The sequence below is a fragment of the Gadus macrocephalus genome, chromosome 11, assembly GCF_031168955.1.
Source record: "Gadus macrocephalus chromosome 11, ASM3116895v1".
In the NCBI taxonomy this organism is placed as follows: Eukaryota; Metazoa; Chordata; class Actinopteri; order Gadiformes; family Gadidae; genus Gadus; species Gadus macrocephalus.
In genome coordinates, this window is record NC_082392.1 from 12733175 (window position 1) to 12750194 (window position 17020).

General features: G+C 46.9%; 1 protein-coding gene across 1 annotated transcript in view; it reads right to left on the bottom strand.

Moving 5' to 3' along the window:
• Nucleotides 1–16389, bottom strand: part of sema6e (sema domain, transmembrane domain (TM), and cytoplasmic domain, (semaphorin) 6E) — a 121817-nt gene extending 105428 nt beyond the window's left edge. Inside the window, exons 1-2 of the mRNA XM_060065887.1 lie at nucleotides 16152–16389; nucleotides 226–324 (exon numbers count right to left, since the gene is read on the bottom strand). The gene's annotated coding sequence lies outside the window, so the exon portion shown is untranslated. The remainder of the gene's footprint in view (nucleotides 1–225; nucleotides 325–16151) is intronic.
• Between the last annotated feature and the right edge of the window lie 631 nt (nucleotides 16390–17020).

Here is a 17020-nt window from a genome sequence, read left to right on the forward strand (position 1 = left end):
ATCTACGATTAAAGCTGCGTGTTTGCTTTGCTTTGTTTTCACAAGGGCCATTAATTAAACAGTTGGAATGCTTCATGGGAGACTCCGCTCGTCAAACTCAGCTTAAGAATTTTCTGTTGACTGAAAAGTGCAATCAAATCGTCTTCCAAGTACGAAGTCAATAGTAATAAAATAGTGCTGAAAAATTAATGACATAGTTATTTGGGGGAAAACATAATTTTCGACCTACCATTTACCAACAGATGGGCTGCTGTGATCCACCGAGCAGGAGAGGAAGAGTTACCAAAGGATGGAGAAAGGTCAGGAGCCAGGAAATGTCACCAACTGCAAGAAAGAGGAAGAGGAAAAGGCCATGTTGCATTTCTGATGAACACAGCGGAGACGGAGGCCAGAGAATATTGTCAAATGTATTTCTACCGCCCGGAACTGTGATAACACAAAGCCAGTAGGAGCATCTTCACATGCATCTTTTCCTGATTACATGGCCGTGGGGCATGGTGTACTAGAAAGTATCAAATAAAACAATAACACACCAAACTATCGTCAGATTAGTTCAAAACCATTCCAGGATGAAGGAGCGCAGAAAGAGAACACAATAACTGCGTAAAGCCTTTGAAAATCCCTGAGCAGAAGCAAGCATTTTAGCTCACAATCTGTTTCGCCAATCTGCTACAGGCGGCGAAGCTTGCCAGTTTGCCGCAAAACAAAGTAGCAAGAGAAAACACACTAATAAACAGACACACACCGATAAACAGACAGAAAGACACACAACACATGCACACACTCAAAACACACACACACTCTAAACAGAAACACATTTAAACACCCACACTAATGAAATAGAAAGACATACACAACCAACAGACAGACATACACAACAACATGCAACACACACACACACACACACACACACACACACACACACACACACACACACACACACACACACACACACACACACACACACACACACACACACACACACACACACACACACACAATTTTTATTCCTGAAAGGCGAGTGGATGTGTAAATAATTCAGAGGCAGACTGGCTGGCTTCACAATGCATCTCCATGTGTTTGATGAGGAGGAGACACCTGATCATATAGCATATAAACAACACACACGCAGGCACCTCACGCCCCCATTATGCGCTTTTAACCCGGTCCGCTGGCTGTTTAGAAGGAGTCACATAACTTGGCCAGGCCATTGAAATGAGTTTAAATTATTCAAACATTCAAAAGGCCAATGATTCAATGTGTGCTCCTGATGTGACGACACCGTCCACACAATGTATCTAGATAAATAAATAAAGTGCCAGTAAAATTGTGTTCTGACTGTCGTTCTGGAAAATAGCTTTTTTTAACCACACCGGCTTAAGCTCCCCTTTAAAAATATATTATTTGAAGCCAACTCCCAATAAACTGTAATCACCGCCCCCTCCTCCCTGCCTGCTCCGTCCGTTATCCTTCCAGCAAAGGCCTAACAAAAAGCAAGGGGAATGGCGACGCGGTTGGATCCTAAACTCCCAGAAAGATAAACTAGTGACAAACGGCGGTGATAGGAGCAGTGACCCCCGGCTCGGGCGCCTTTCAGGGGCTGAGCTGCTGGAAGACTCTGCAACGGAAGCAGAGCCTGGATTAGCAGGCCCACCAGCTGCTGACCACAGGAAACTGATGGAGGTACACTTGGGGTGAGGGAGAGGTCCAAACATGCGCACACACACAAACACACACACACACACACACACACTTATTTTCCTCTCTTCTCCCTGCCCTCGCCTTATGCTCTTGCACTCCCTCTTCCCGTTGCTCTTCATCTTTCTAGTCTCTCCTTCTTTACCTCTCCCATTGTTTTGCTAAGAGAACCCAAAGGGTGAAGGTGGGCTGGTATTATTGTCTATCAATAACAGGCTGTTCTGGGTAGCATGATACTTTGAGGCGCCAGGCCAAAGACCTTGTTATTTTCCCCCCTCCAATCGGCGGGGTGTCGACTGAAGCGGTGATTGATGACTGCTTGTGTTTGCAATCTGTAGGACCTCTATTAGATCACAACATTCTGGGGAAGGAAATATGAAAGTGTTAGATAAGCACACAGCAGCGGAAACGAGATCCAGGCACAACAAGCAGAGTACCTCCCTGATTATCCTTAAAGCACTTTTGTGTTTCCAGACGGAAAATTGCTCGATAAACTTTGCATGTTGATTTTTTAAAGAGACGCCAGCTTTTCAAGTGTGTGTGTGTGTGTGTGTGTGTGTGTGTGCGTGTTCAAGCCAATGCAGACATCTGTGCAAAATCCACCGTTGAAATGCCCTTCATAATTTGAGATCAATGTCATTTAAAGGTGCAGTGAACCCCAAATCTTTTTATTTGGGGATTTAAACGTGGTAATAAGTCTCATATGATCTTCAACATGGTATTCTCTACCGTCACTGAAATAAGACCATCATATTGAGAAAACATGAGTGAAGGTTCTGCTCTTGTCATACCTGTCCTGACGTTGAAGTGCCTCTTACTATATTCTCCAACGTCAGGACAAAGGGACACCGGGGGGCGGGTGTGTGTGGTGGTGCTGACCTCCATCTTATTAGCGGTTGATCTGGACGTTTATGTCCGAGAGAGGGTAATGCTTCCCGGATATTTCATTTCAAGAATCAACAAGATGCAGTGGATGTTGTGGGGAGAACACACCTTCGTAGAGCCCTCTGCCAAAAGCGCTTTATTAGATAGATTATTTTTTTATAGTGTACAAAATCAAGTCGAAAAAGGGGGTTCACTTACACTTTAAAATGATTTTGATCTAACTTAGCTTGGCAGAGAGTTGCAGTAGGGGGGTTAAAGTTGAACCCTTGGTCATGATGCTGAAACTTCAAAAGGCACTCAACATCATGCAGTGATTAGTCTCCCTGTGCCACAATTTTGAGGGGGTTGTTCAGACTGGTTCTGCCTCGTTCAGACTTTGGTTCCTGCCCATCAGTTAGTCATTTAGCAGATGACAAATGGAGGATGCGCCCCACGCAACCTGGGGAAATTTGGCTCTGCAAAGACAGCATGGGAGCTGAAGATTTATCCTCCATACAGGAGGTAAACATCGCAGCATGAGGGTTGGAGAACGGTTTCGACTTGAGCCAGGAACCCCATTGTGAAGTACTGATCCTCCAGGCTTCAGTGAATCTGTCTATTTGAAAACACTTAAACAATTGCTTGGAACTGCATGTGTATACGTCAGTCAGCAAAATGATTTTTGAAAGCAAATGTCTGAAAACGATTTGAGCCCTGCAGCTTCAACGTACATCGATGTCAAATCAACACAGGGATTTGTATGTGAATAAAGACACCGGTGTTGAATCATGCTTTTTAAAACTCATAGACCACTTTATGGAGGGACTGGGAACACTAGACAATAGAGTGTATTAACTTTAATACAGTTATAGTTATATACTATAAACTGGCAAGTGAAAGAAGACTGGACACTTCTCGAAAGGCAGTTTGGGACCAAGCCAATTCTACCGGCCCGTCCTAGTTCTGAGACAGTTGTGGAGCTCTACCAGAGCGGTAAAAGCTGTACTGGATGAACTGATTCTTGGAGCTGGATGCCCATCGGGGCCCTTTAACCCAACAACAACCACCAGCAGCATCCCATCTGAAGTATCAGCCATGGTTGAGCGGCAGAGCTCACCTGTAACGGTGCTTTTCCATTGATTCCTTTTCCATCGTGCAAACAAGACGATGAAACAGGAGATGATGGCACAACCCTCCCCAGGGGTGAAAGAGTTTCCATCCAATCCCTACACCACAAACAAAAGAAAACCATGATAGTGTGGCATCATGTCAAGGAACAGAACTGGGCCAGGTCAGATTTGGTTAGTTTGTCTGATCCTGGAATGGTTAGTTTGTCTGGTCCAGAATAAGTCTACTTGATTGAATTCACATGAATTGTTTCCCTGACATCTCTGTTCAAGCGAGGTTGAACAAAACTATAACAGTTTATTAATGCATTTTAATAAAATTACATATAATATATAATATAATCATTTGAAATAATTAAAGAATTATTTAAAATGATTATATTAAGAATTATTTTCTTTGCTTATGAATCTGTCAAATATGTTTTTATTAGTTACATTTATCATTTAGACAATGATCAAATCAAATGCTCCATTTAGCAACATTTGACATAGATTTTTTTTATCTAATATGCAGACAAGAACAAGAGGTTTTAAAAAAGTTATAAGTCAGTCATCCTAGCAGGAGACAAAATCTCTTCTCTTTCTAGATTGCACACATGCTCACACACACGCGCACACACTTAATTTTGAGTTAGCAGTGGTTTGATTAATCAAGAGAGCCTGGAGCCGTAAGACTCAGCTGCTTAACGTGACAGATCAAGCCCCACGGAGCCGGATCTAGAGGAGGACTCAGAGAGAGGATCATCTGGGCTAACGCTAACGCTAACAGCTACGCTAGGCTGGCCGACACTTCAAAACCATTATGGAGGCCAACGGCTAAGCATGGCCAGTGACAAACACTTCCAAAACACATTGAAAAAAATAAAACAAGTCGGAAAACTCAAGCTCTGTGGTAAGAGAATTAAGGGCTAGAGAGGCTCGAATTCGTTATCGTTCGGATTGTCCATACTGTAACAAATGGGTGTTCTTTTTTTTATCATACTTTCTTTTTTTTTAACACTTGCTAGGTTTTTTTCTAACGACGCTAGGTTAATGTGTGGTTTGTTAATGTGTGGTGGATAAGGGCAATCATTTGATCATTAAAGTGTTTTAAGGAAAGCATTTATTTTATTTTACTCTCATTCTTATTTTACCGTAAGAGTGACATCGTGAGAGAAAAGGATAAAGGGAGAGAAGCTGTTCAGGAACATATCCTGATCACTTTTTGTTGTTAGAGCTAGCCAGGGGGTAGGAGCACAAGGTCATGAAACCAGCTGGAAAATATTAGGCCAGAATCAATTAACCATGAGGATACTCATGACCTCAACATCATAACCATGTTAACCATTAACAGTGATATTTTTGATCATTGACCTTCTTCTAACTAAGCATTAACTATTCATCACATGATAGAATTGGGAGAAAATATGAACGTTGGACAATTGCCTTTCTCCCCCAATATCAGCCCATCTTTATTCATAACCGATACTTGTTGTAAAAGATGGATTCCTTGCATACAGTACAGAGAACAACACAGTGGATATAAAATATCTTTCCAACAGATATAAGCTGAACACAACTGCAAAAGAAACTGTGTCCAATGCACTTGCTCTGAAAAAGGTCTCTGCAAAGAAAGAGCAAAGAGTACTGGAAAAGGTTTGGTGCTGCTCAGGCAGCACAAAAACGGATAAGGATGAGGATGATAACCATGAAGATGAAGCTGAAGACGAAGAAGAAGAACTAGCCAGCTGAAAGCCCGGCCTGGGGAGTACAGCGTCCCGGGTTCAGGCCTGGTGGAATGCTGCAGCGATTGTGGTATTTCAGAGTTTCTGGAGGAGACAGGAGACATTTAAATGGCAGAATGCCAGAGCAGTCACCGCTCAAAGGACTTTTTTTTCCCCATAATTGCTGCTTTCCCCGGGAAGCACACCACAACTTGTGAGCTCTCACAAGGAGAAGACGGTGCTTTCACATCGCTCCTCTCGGGATGCCTCTCCCCCTGCACAATAACCCTGCAGAGTTGCATGCAAATGAGTCAAAAAACAACTGTCAATATTATTCACCACTGGCCCACGACCCAGGGTGTTTAACCATGGAGTCATTGAACGTGGACGCTGTTGTCCTCTGAGACTCAACGGTTTCAGTTACCCGCAGGCAAGGAAAAGGGTTGTGGATGGACATGTCTCAAGGATGTCGGTAGGCTGCGGCTGTCGGGGGATTGAACCCAGGGTCTCCTGAATGGAACACCCCCCCGAACCAAGACACTACTCTGCACCCACGCTTCCCTTTAATTCACTATCCAGAGATGACTCAGAACCCTGCATTGCATGTTATAGAGAACCCTGCTGAACTACACAGCGGTGGACAGGGTCCTGTGTGTGTGTGTGTGTGTGTGTGTGTGTGTGTGTGTGTGTGTGTGTGTGTGTGTGTGTGTGTGTGTGTGTGTGTGTGTGTGTGTGTGTGTGTGTGTGTGTGTGTGTGTGTGTGTGTGTGTGTATGTGTGTGGGACCCCTCCACCGCCCAGCGGTGCTCATCTGGCCAGCAGACAGCGCCCCCACTCGGGGGGGGGGGGGGGGGGGGGCTCAGCTGTCTGGTGCGGGGTAAAGGGAAAACATGTGGCGTCGTTTCAACAGGGGGGGGGGGGGCGTCTGCGAAAGTGAAAACACAGCCAGCGCATGGAAGAGCGACGGCGGCGAAGTGTGCATGTACTGAGTGTGTTCTGACCGTGGGGGTCTCTAGCCCCCCGCCCCCTCCAACCCCTCCAACCCCCTCCTACTCCTCTCTAGAACATTCCCTCCACTCTCCTTTATCTCCACTTAACTTTCTTTACCGCGACGGCCGCCGGCTGCAAAGAGAATCAATCAGGATTCAGGTCGTGACACGGACCCCCGTCCCCCCCTTCCCCTGGACTCCTGACCTCTGACCCTGACCAGTGTTCGCCCCTCCAGAGCGTGACAGGGATTTGTCTGCGCTGCGTGTCCGACGTTAACACAGTCCTCATGTCAGCGGCTGTGGTGGAGCAGGGGGGGGGGGGGGGGTACACAGGGTTACCCCTGTCTAATAATCAATCACTCCATCACAGTTCAAGGTGGGCGACCCCGCAGACCCCACCCCCCTGCCCAACCCCCTCTCCAAAAAGGGGGGGGGGGGGGGCGTCAGGAAGCTCGGCCTGTTTAATGTCTTACCACTCTTTTCCCGCCAACTGGGACAGAGGTCTGGCGTATCTGAGTTTCAGCGTGTATCTCAGCCGTTCAGCTAATTCATTCATTCTGTATCTCCTTACCCCACAGTATCAAGTCTGGCTGACCAGGGAGCCTGGTTTATAGCGTCGGGTGGGCTGGTGAATTAGCATAGCATAATTACACTTGGGAAGGTTCCAGTTTGCAGCGCGGCAGTGCACTATCGCACTGACGTAGCCCTTAATTTGCCATTGTATTGGCCGTCCAGCTTCCAGTCGCGCTATGATATTTGAGATTAATGCTGAATTGCGGAGTGTTGGTTTAACTGATGGAGCGCGGCATAGGGGGAGAGCCAGGGTCCTGTACGTGGGCGGGGGGTCTGATTAGTGGGCCATAGCTGGCGCTCCCCCACCTCACCCTCCCCCCCAGGGGGTATTATCATGGTAATCAAACAGGGAAGAGGACGACAAACCTTCCCCTGAAACAATAATGGGAACACGCTACAAGTCCAAGCCCAGAATGGAGACAGAATGGAGAGAGGCATTCACCTCTGCCTGCCAGGGCAGAGAGGAATTGACAGAGGCGCTAAGTCGACTGGGTAATTAAAAAAGAACACGGGCTAATTAAGGAAACCAGATCCGAACAGCGAACGTCAACACGCTGGCTGTGACCTGTGTCACCGCCTTGTGTCCGACAGTCTCTCTCGCTCAAATTGAACAAGCAGCGGGGGGGCCGGGGACTGGCCGGGCGGGGGGGGTGGGGGGGGGGGGGGGGGGGGGGGTAGGGGAGTGGCGGGTGGGTTTGGAGGAGTGTTCAATTGGACATGATTTCTATTAGCATCCAATGGCACTGGCGCCCTTAACTTCATTTCACACTGTGTGATGAAAACTTTTCTTCCCTCGTCTTTTCTTTAGTTGTTTCCCTCCTTTTATTCAATTTCTGCTACGCTGGCGGTTGCTCGGTTCTGTGCAAGAGAGTTTGAGAAAGCAATAAAAGGAATACAACTTGAGGTGGCATGATTTCAATTCAAAACTAGAGCGTGGATCGCACTTATCCAAATGATACGGGGCCCCCCGTTTGGGATACGGCATTATGTTTATGAAGCTCCCCAGGGAAATGTGTTGCATTGTGTATGTGAGTGCGTATTGCATTTGTATGAGGACCACAAACCAACCAAAGTATGAAATTTGTTTACCATAATTCGTATGATTCGCTCACTAACGATCGTTGTCAACAGGCCTACATTTAAAATAAAACCTCATTGGGTGGAACAGAGAGGGAAGGTGACTGAATAAATAAGTGAATACACACACACACACACACACACACACACACACACACACACACGCCCGCAAACACGAACACAAACTTCCTCTTGCGTTATGAAAAAGTAATATTGGCGGTTGGTGCGTTGTTTATCCACAGTTGTTGCTTATACCGTCAATCACAGGCAGAAGTCCCTGGGGGAGAAAGGGAGATGGCAGGAAGATAACGCAAGATCGCAATAAAGAAATGAGAAAACAATGAGGCAGCAGCCCACATCAGAAGAGACGCTGTGTGTGTGTGTGTGTGTGTGTGTGTGTGTGTGTGTGTGTGTGTGTGTGTGTGTGTGTGTGTGTGTGTGTGTGTGTGTGTGTGTGTGTGTGTGTGTGTGTGTGTGTGTGTGTGTGTGTGTGTGTGTGTGTGTGTGATGGAGGAAGTTTAGGGCTCTACTTTTGTCAAATAAAAATTAAATAGGATATAAAAATGAAGACGCTTATAGTTGTCGGGTAAATGTCCACAACAATCTATGGACAAATACTTTGCATATATAAAATTACACATGTTCAAACATATATACTATCTATACATGTGTTAAGAAAATAGTCTATCCCGCGCACAGACAGACAGACAGACAGACAGACAGACAGACAGACAGACAGACAGACAGACAGACAGACAGACAGACAGACAGACAGACAGACAGACAGACAGACAGACAGACAGACAGACAGACAGACAGACAGACACGTCTGAGCTGGAGTCGATTGGTAAGGAAAATGCATGGGAAGGAAAGAGGTCTGCTTTACTTATCCTGGACATGAGTCTGTGTCGGATTCAAATGACAACGCCCCCCTCCTTCTGCAAGCCCCTCTCCTGGCTAACACAACCCCAAACTCTCTGCCCCCGGAGATGGTTTTAAAAATAGCCCAAATTAAATGGAAGCGGGCCCAGGGTTCTGAGGAATAGGGAAAAACAACTCCACAAGTCTCCTTCTAGACTTATCTTCCAGCGTGTCCAATCCAAACACTTGATATTCACATATGGCGACCAAAGGAAACATACACACGCACGCAAGGATTCACACCAACACACATTCCAGCAGTGCTCATTTCCATACAAGGAAAAAACCTCAAGCAAAAACATTCAACCGCAGCAATGAAATCCAATAACAGCATGCTAATACTCACAAATGGTATAGTTTGGTTGTTTTTGTGTGGAGAAGAAACATGCATCTCGAGAAGACAATCGAAAATCAAAGCTTTGTCAGTGTTGAGTGCAACATAAAAACTTGTTCAACCAAATCATATTTTTGAAACAAGCTGAGAACAGAGTCTGCCTCAGTTCATTCTTGGGGTGTACAGTAGGCTATGCACAAACTTGTTGCTGCTGACAGGGTCAAAGCAGACTGCTATTTATGGAAAGTTTTGAAACTGGACACAGGGTTAAGTACAGGCTAGTGTACTCCTGATTATTATACTAACATTATACAGCCGTGGTCAAGAAGAGGATTCATGGATAGGGCTGGGAATTGTTTGAATTTGACAATACCTACCTATGTAATTGCCATTTATAGTGGTGACCTGAATAAGATAAAATAATCTGTTGGGTATTTTACGGCCATTGCAAAATTGTTAATAATTTGAAATGAATAGAACAATAATATAACAAATAACAATAGCATGATTTCTTCTTAAAATAAGTCAATTAAAACCTATACGAGATGCTAACTTAATACTCCGTTTAGTAGCAAAACGTGCATTTTAATACGATGGTAGGTACCCGTTATGTGGGTACCGCTTGAACCATAGTTGCTGTCCAACCCTATTCACAGAGCTATCTTACTTGGCAATCTAACAACACAAGTAATGAATTACTCCACTACAAATTACCTCCCAATTACTGGCCACACCCTTCTGAGAGTGTGCAGAACGAAGCTAGGATTGAAAGGAATACAGCATTACCGTATTCAAACTGTGACTTTGGGGAAGGTGGGAAGACGGAGGAGAAAAAATATCCTTATCTTAGGGTTTTAATTTCCTGCTTCATTTCACATGAAAATCATGAAAATCTCCTTCTGATAAAGTGTCATAAGAATCGATGGGACGCGGTCGTAACTATGAATAGAATCTACAGAGAAAGGAGAGAAAACACCTTTTATCAATGCCCTCGTCCTGTAGTTGGCCTAATTGCTTCACACAGCACGTGACACCAGACAATTGCTCTTCCGCAGATCAACAGAAATCAGATCTATTTTGTTGCTTCAGGCCCGGTTGGAGGCAGATCAATTGACAAGTCAGGGCCTTGCACCTCCTACGTTGCCTGTTGCACGGGTGGGACGGCCGTCCGTTATCACAGAGCCGGCCGGGTTTTGGAATCGGAAGTCAGGAGGGCCGAGGTGGAAGATTGGGAATTAAAGGGGGGTTGGAGGGAGGGCTTGCTGTGCTCTCTGCTTGAGCGCTCAATCAATGAGCCAAGGGGCTGGCCCTCATTATGAAGTGATAAAGCGGTCATTTGGAGCACAAACTAAAGCACCTTTAGCCGTCCACACCGGGACCCGGGAATCGATAGGTGGTGTACGGCACATTTAAAGGGACACGGGGTTCTTTAGTTAAGGCGTTTCCTCCAATTAAATGAAATAGCAGGCAGGAAGAGAGTAGTGCATTAAGATGAAACAGTTTGTTCCTGTGCTTAGCGAAGGGTGCGGGCAGAGGGGGTTAGGGTTTTGCTGATACAAGCGCAATCAAAATCATCCGGGAGTTCACATTATGCTACGGAGCAGTACGATTTTTTTATTTTTTATTAATATGCGCACACTAACACACGCCCACATCCTCCCTGGTTCCACTGGTCTGAAAATATGTCTCTGGGTGTGAGCAGCTCAGCAAAGATGAAGATGCCGTTACTAGCCATTTCTTTGTCTAGAATATGCACGAAAACACAACTTCAACTCTTCATATCCTTTCCGTTCAATCCCCTTAAGACGGGCCTCCATTCTGCCACACATGCCATTTCCGAACGGCCCTCCAGGTAGCGAGGGAAAATCGCCTTGTTACACCAATCAAAGGATGCGTGTGTCTGTGATACTATGCAGAGAGTAGGTACCCTTTCTTTCATCTAAAAGGGCAGGCGGCGCGGCAGTGTTGATGCTCAGAGAGAGAGAGAGAGAGAGAGAGAGAGAGAGAGAGAGAGAGAGAGAGAGAGAGAGAGAGAGAGAGAGAGAGAGAGAGAGAGAGAGAGAGAGAGAGAGAGAGATTATGTACAAGTCTTTTCTCACACTCTGAATGGTGTACCGGTTCTCCCCTTCACACGTGTACGTGGCTATGAACAAACCCGAAAGCATCGCACTATTTACATTCCCTTGAACCAAGTCAATAAATAATTTCATATGGAACAACAAACAGATGACAAAGGAACAATGCCGCACAAATAGACCTGACAAAGACAGGGTGAAATAAAGGGTGGTAAAGTAAGGGTTGACATAACTGTGAAAGGATGTTTTTATAAGAAGTTGGAAACATCAACCTTGGCATGGTTGGTGCCGGCAATAAAAGTAATGTGACCAAACCCTGCATAATTAACGACTGCCAACCTCAATTATTATGAGGTCTTCAGATAACAGGAATCACATATATATAAAATGAATGCTTATGGCAAGTGGCCCAAAATAATATTCTAAATGCATTTTCAGCTTGGATTCCCTCTAAAATAAGTGTGGTATGTGAAGATAATCCGAGGCAGGTTAATAAGAAAGACATCCGTAGCTCCCTACTGCTCACCCAATGGCCAGCCTGCAGACCTTCAATCTGAACCACCACTATCAACACGTCCATTCACCAGGAGGGGGTCAGAGCAGCCTAGCCCTCCACAGCAGACAGCAGCCGTGCTCCGCCGGGGACACGGCTGTTTATCTACCAGGGAAACGCTAGTGATTCTCACTAGCGATTCTTCCCATTCTCACTTGGAATTCAAACCAAAACGAGCAACGTTTAGCAGTAGCTAAAGCCAAAGCAAAAAGCAGAGCGGGCCGCCGCCAACGCCACGGTGGGGCTGGCGGCCCCAAACACCCCCGAGTCTGCGTTGGACGAGGGGTTAATGTTCCTGCAACAACAGCTCAAACAGAACCGCAGGAAGACAGCCAGTCTGGACTGACGGCGCGGGGTCTGTCACATGGCCAGAGTGCGGTCCCTGACAGCCCTGATGTTTGGGGTTTCGCCATCTCCTCTCACTTCCCTTCTCTCACTTTCTATCCCTTCACTGAACCCAGAGGTGTTTTTTTTTCTCTTTCCCCCCCCCTCTCTCTTCCTGAAATTTACACACTCATCAAGTAGGCTGTAATTTCCCATTCTGCACAAACCACGGCGAGGACCGCAGGAGGGTAGCCATGGCACGCCTGCTTCGGGTATCACCAGAAGTAATTACAAGACTGCCAAGGACTCCACCCTAATGGCACGAGATTGGTCCGATGCGGGAGAGCACTGAGTGTCGCCGCGAGACGCACGCCTGCAGAATAACCTTGATCCAGCAGGGGGGGGGGGGGAAACCCGGGGGAAACAGATGTAGCTTAAACTGCCGTGCGGAGAATCCCAAGGGTAACGCCGTGTTCAAACCAACGTTAATATAAGGCTAATGCGGTTGACACACGAGTAGCTGAATCAGCAACAAAATAAATAAAGGCAGGAACTAAAAAACAAATAGAAAGAGCCATTCCCCCCCCCCCCGTGCCACTACGGCGCTGCGCTGCCAGCTGAGCGGTATTCTCCGGCTGTGGCGGGGTCCGGCGGGGGACAGTGATGGAAGACCCCCATCAGCTGCAGTGCAGGAGGCACACGGCCGCCTCACTTCCCCCTAACTCTTCCATTTGTAACGCCCCACGCAACATGCTAATGCCGGTTCCCCGCCAGCTGCGGACCACGGGGAACGGGCCGGTCTCCGGGGGCCAAGGACCCTCTCTCTGGTCTCGGCAGATCGCCCGGACGGGGCCCGTCCCGTGTCAGGCCCCGGGGTAATGGACGATGGGGAGCCTCTGTGGTGGACGGGTAATAAGTCATTCCCAAGGGGTCCCAAACCCCTCACTGGACACAAGGCAGCAGTCAGGGGGGAGGGGCGGGAGGTTACCCTTGAATCCTTAACATCCTCCTGCTCCGCCTCCAACCCCCAGCCCCTTCCCCCGAGTCCCCGAACCCTTTCTCCCCCACCCCGACACCCCCTTTCTCCCAGCATTTCGTCTTTTTTCTCCTTCAAGCTTAGCCCTCCGTTGGCTGCACAGTTGCCATGGGTAACAACCTGCTACCATCAGTTTGAAATATGAGGTGCCAGGGAGCAGAGGCTCTCTCAGGTGGCGTGGCCGAGCCGGGGCGGCATGTGTCTCCGACGGGAAGCGGAGATTAACTGTTGCTTCCTCAAGCACGGCGCCTGCCCATTCTTTAGGCACTAGCGACTGTGGCTCGCTGCAGGTACTTTAGTGCCCCGGCACTTCAGACAAATCATTGTTGTCCAGGCCCGAAGACAACAACAACAACAACAACAACACAGCAGCAGCAGCAGCAGCAGCAACAAAAGGAGCACTGTACAAAAAAAGGGAAAGCCAAAGAAAAAAGGGATGGAATACACTCGGATTTTATTGAGCTTGAAATGGGGAGGAAATGAATGTGAGTGGAGCAATTCAGCAGCTGCAACCGCCCGAACGGCTCGCCACTGTTTGGGGTTAGGGCATTAATACATCCCCGACTCACACGCCTGGACAGAGCATCCCTTCAGAGCAGACTGCGCGGGTCTCCGTAGCGATGTACCCGTACGTAATGTGTGTGGTATAATGCGCCGTGGTCGTCGGCAGAGAATGGGGACCGAGTTGTCTCCGTGTTGAAATATGAAATGGGGCATCTGAAGGTCCCACTACGGGCCCCTGGTTACGAACCCATTTCAACCACCATTACCCTGCGGACCATTAGAAAAACACCATCATCTGCAAACACAGAGAAAAGCCATCCAATGGAACGCCCCGTCGTTTCAAGCTAAAAGTGTCTCCGTGATGGAAACTGGGAGCCTTGCATACTGGGCAATATGCGCCATTAAGCATGCTAACTGAGCAACGGAGCCATCGGTGGTGAAAATGAGCCACGCCGACGGAAAGCTATTCACAATAACGATGAGGAAAATGGACATGCTGTCCCGGTACTTGTATTCAACCTCCCCCCCCCCCCCCCCCCCCCCCAGCCCCCCCCCACACACACACACACACACACACACACACACACACACAAAAAAGACACACGCACACACTCACACACACACACACACAACAATAGAATAATGTACAGGCCACTAAGATTCCCTAATGCACAGTGTAGGCATTAGAAAGAAAAATCATTCCACTGTTGCTTTGCATTGGTGAACATGAGAGGAGGGTTGGGCTGGGGGAGGACAGCGAGTGACTATAATGTCTGCATACATACATACCTACCCCTACGGGGAGGAAATGAAGAGAGACCGCATAAGAGTCAGGGGCAGTAACGATGACAAATGTTTTCAACCCAGTGATCGGTTAGTGCTATGAAGCCAAATTTACTTTAAACAGAAAGAGGTCCACTCGTCTGACAAGCGAGGGAATAAGGCAGCCCCCAATAGTGCGATGATTGCATGGGGTTGATGATTGACCCTATAAGCATATTTGGTACACAGACACGAGCCATAGCCACAGTGTTCCCACGTCATGACATAATGGCGGCAGGGAGCGGGGGTCAAGGCACACTGTGAGCGTCCTGAGAACAGCGCTGTGAGTGTGCAACACTGAGGTTGGAGAGGGCCAGGGAGAGAGTATTAATGAAAAAAAAACGCATTACCAAACCATAGGACACATCGAAATAGGAAACCATTCGTTTGCCATTGTTAGCTACAATCCAAAATGGAATGTAACAAATCTTGTCAACGAATAAATGGAACAAGCAAATGCTAGGGGATGATTATGATTCAGCCATATGGGCCTATGCTACTGCCTGGTGCATCTGTGTCCAGGATACTAGAGTAGCCACTGCTATCAAACTTTTTTGATTTGAAGTAACCACCCCTTCAAATATGTAATTCACACCTGTGTGGTCTACTTGATCGCGCGTGCACACGCATACGCGCGCACACGCATACGCGCGCGCACACACACACACACACACACACACACACACACACACACACACACACACACACACACACACACACACACACACACACACACACACACACACACACAAACCTACACAAAAACACACACACATACACAAGACACAACAGATTTCAGTTTGGGAGGTGATGTGGTGGAACCACGTCGGTCAGGTTGGTAATAGAGAATGGCTCGCAAGTAAACTGTGCACAATTGGAAGAGGGGAAAAGGGAAATAACTGTATGTATTCTGACGGGTTAACTAAGGCCCTGGGATTGGGAGATTGTGGACACCAGTCTCTGTGGAACAAGAACGTATTGTGGTTTTATCTCCAGTTTGCGATGGACGCACGGAACAGATGTATCCTTTATTTTTCAATGACATTTTTTTTACCGGCAATATGATATATTCTGTAGTAGAAATGACAACAGAATGGTGTCACTAAACCGTTAAGTGTAAGCGTAACATTAATATGTCCTTCATCCTTGCAGCATACAAATGCGTCTTTGTGTAACGTTATTTGGGGGAAATAGGCAAATCGAGAATCAACAAACCCCACTCACACAACGTCTATCCGTGAACCGTTCCGATACGACATGATCTTTTATTCAGCACATCGTTCACTGTACCACAGCCTACTGTACATTCGCTGAGCTGCTACCCCAGGAAAAACAAAAGAATAGGGGCTACTGCGCAGAGCCCCAAGTTGCGATCCTGGACTGACGATGTATCGATAGCTCTTTAAGGTTCGACCACGTTATTGCGTGCAATAAAAATACCCCCGAAGGGAGACAACCAACAAACTCAGGGAATTATGAGACAGGCAGTGTGTCATAATGAACCAAGTCGCAGCAGAAAAAAAGTATCGAAGTAGTCGCAACGAGTTCTTACCTATATTATTTCCTCGCCTCTTTTCACTGCTGGGAAATATTCAGCTCCTTCTTGCACAGATGACGCTGTCGCAGAAGCGAAAAAGTCGCCTCGAAGAATAGAAAGCTTATTCGTTGTTTGTCCCCTCAAAAATGAGATTAGTATTCCCAGAGCGCTATAAACAGCAGCGAAAGAGCGCGCCGAACCACAGGCAGACGCGCGTTCTCAACTCAGACTGCAATCACAACACTTGGGCAGGAACTGGCAGCTCTATGAACACGCCCCCTCACCGTCCTATTGGTGTAGAATTTAACATTTGCGTTTGAGTCTGCCCACCATGTCTCAGTTTTCCCAAACGTTAAATCAGCACAGCGGTGAAGGACCACTCTCTCGACTGACCAATGGGGACGTAGACATAGGTATTTAAACGGCTCCGTCACCTGACAGAGTGAAAGTTGAGAATCCAGTTCTGCATAGGAACATGGGCTAATACAGATGTCATTGGCAAGTTGTTAGTCTTCCCTTTTGAGTAAAAGAGAAAAGACAAGACTGTCTCTTATGAATGCTTAGTCAGATTGTATCCATGAAAAAATGTATCTCAACTAAAACCGGTTCCTCTAGCCAAGTGAACGGTTTAAAATAAGGGTAGGGCTATGGTGTTCACAAATTAAGCCCTATACTCAAAGGGTGTTTTTGTAGGCTACAATGTTCGTAACACGATAAATAAACAAAGCAAGCAGGGTATGACCTAGGTACTGATGACGTCATAATAGGTCACGAATATCGATCAGGTCTGACTGTTTCTCCGCCGGCCCTTGGCTTCGCAGCCTCTCTGCATCTCTGTCTGCCTCAGTTTCCCATGCATCCTCTCAAATGCATCATAATGACAA